Here is a 2,500-nt window from a genome sequence, read left to right as displayed (position 1 = left end):
GCCTCGATCACCATCGGCAAAAGCTGGGCCCTGGTGCGGGCGCTTGCCTCGACCACCATCGGCACACGCTGGGCACTGGTGCGGGCGCTTGCCTCGACCACCATCGGCACACGCTGGGCCCTGGTGCGGGCGGTTGCCTCGATCACCATCGGCACACGCTGGGCCCTGGTGCGGGCGGTTGCCCCCAGCACCATCGGCACACGTTGGGCCCTGGTGCGGGCGCTTGCCTCGACCACCATCGGCACACGCTGGGCCCTGGTGGGTTTAGGCACATCTTCAAATTTCTGCCGTGCCAATGCCATTTTTATGGCTTGTAAATTCATACAATGGTCCCCTAAGCCTTCACGTGAAGTTTCGTTGGAAGATGACTCGTTTTCTATTTTTCACGATTTTCGAAACTTTTTGCGGTTCGGGATTTTTTAAAATTTTTTTATAAGGATTTTTGGCCCCAAATTTTGTAGGCATGATCCTTCTATTTTTGTTGGCATGCACAAAAAAATTCAGCTAAAAACTCGAAGTAGAGAAGATTTTGTGACCGTTTGAAAAAAGTGTCCCCATTTCAGACACTTTAACGGCTACTGGTAGCAAACCTGTAAAATCTCAAATGCTCTTTAAGGGGGTGTGAATTCTCAGAGGTTTGATGAGGGATAGGGGGCCAACACAAGGCCAAGTACCAGCACCCATCGCACATCATGTGCGCACACCCCCCCGGCCCCCCTCCCAATCGCCGGAACCCCAATGCCGCCGGTCAGGTTCTCCGGCGGTGCTCCGGCGATGCTCCGGCGATGCTCCGGCGATGCTGTCCCGAGTGAAAAAAATGCGGCACCAGCACATGCTGGAGCCAAGCATGGGCACCGTGGCTCAAAATCGAACTTTGGCCAAGGCCTCGACCATCAATGGCACATGATGACGCATGGTGATGGCACATGCATCGACCATCATCGGCATAGGCTGCCCTTCGGTACGGGCACTTGCCTCGACCGCCATCGGCACAAGCTGGGCCCTGGTGTGGGTTGTTGCCTCGATCACAATCGGCACATGCTGAGCCTTGGTGCGGGCGGTTGCCTCGAGCACCATCGGCAGACCCTGGGCCCTGGTGCGGCCGGTTGCCCCGATAACCATCGGCACACGCTGGGCCCTGGGGCGGGCGCTTGCCCCCAGCACCATCGGCACACGCTGGGCCCTGGTGCGGGCGCTTGCCCCCAGCACCATCGGCACACGCTGGGCCCTGGTGCGGGCGGTTGCCCCGAACACCATCGGCACAAGCCGGCCCTTGGTGCGGGCTCCTGGCTCGACCACCATCGGCACACGCTGGGCCCTGGTACGGGCGGTTGCCTCGAACACCATCGGCACACGCCGGCCCTTGGTGCGGCCGGTTGCCTCGACCACCATCGGCACACGCTCGGCCTTGGTGAGGGCGCTTGCCTCGACCACCATCGGCACACGCTGGGCCCTGGTGCGGGCGCTTGCCTCGACCACCATCGGCACACGCTGGGCCCTGGTGCAGGCGGTTGCCTCGACCACCATCGGCACACGCTCGGCCTTGGTGAGGGCGCTTGCCTCGACCACCATCGGCACACGCTGGGCCCTGGTGCGGGCGCTTGCCTCGACCACCATCGGCACACGCTCGGCCTTGGTGCGGGCGGTTGCCTCGACCACCATCGGCACACGCTGGGCCCTGGTGCGGGCGGTTGCCTCGACCACCATCGGCACACGCTGGGCCCTGGTGCTGGCGGTTGCCTCGACCACCATCGGCACACGCTGGGCCCTGGTGCGGGCGGTTGCCTCGAACACCATCGGCACAAGCCGGCCCTTGGTGCGGGCGGTTGCCTCGACCACCATCGGCACACGTTGGGCCCTGGTGCGGACGGTTGCCTCGAGCACCATGGGCACACGCTAGCCCTTGGTGCGGGCTCTTGCCTCGACCACCATCAGCAGAAGATTGCCCCTACGTCGAACACCATCGATACATGCCGGGCCTTGGTGTGGGCACATGCCTCGAGCTGGTGCGGGCGGTTGCCTCGACCACCATCGGCTCACGTTGGCCCTTGTTGCGGGCACATGCCTCGACCACCATCGGCACCTGCGCACCCTCGGTGTGGGATTTGCTTGTTTGGAAAAAGTGTCCCCGTTTCAGACATTTTAACGTCTACTGGTAGCATATCTGTAAAATCTCTAATGCTCTTTAGGGGGTGGTGGTCCGGCACCCCCTCTCCCCCCCCCACGGGGGGAGTAGGTGTGCGCGATGGGCCTCCCATTGCGTGCACCCCGGCCAACGTCCCTCGAACGAAATACAGGGCGTGCATGCCTTCCGGCGATTTTTGTCCGGCGACTGGTTGCTCCGGTGACCGGCAGGCGCCCATGGCCTCGATCGGTTGGCTTGCATGCAAAAAAGGGGAGTCGAGCTCCAGCCCGTGCACGCGGCGGATGCTGCCCTAGACCCCAGACCAAGTCCCTGAATCGGGCAACGGCTCCCTGGGGTGGTGCGAGCAGAAGCTGC

Source organism: Durio zibethinus, unplaced genomic scaffold (genome assembly GCF_047325235.1).
Source record: "Durio zibethinus cultivar Kanyao isolate XHJ-2024 unplaced genomic scaffold, ASM4732523v1 HiC_scaffold_404, whole genome shotgun sequence".
NCBI lineage: Eukaryota > Viridiplantae > Streptophyta > Magnoliopsida > Malvales > Malvaceae > Durio > Durio zibethinus.
Note: the sequence above shows the minus strand (reverse complement) of the source record.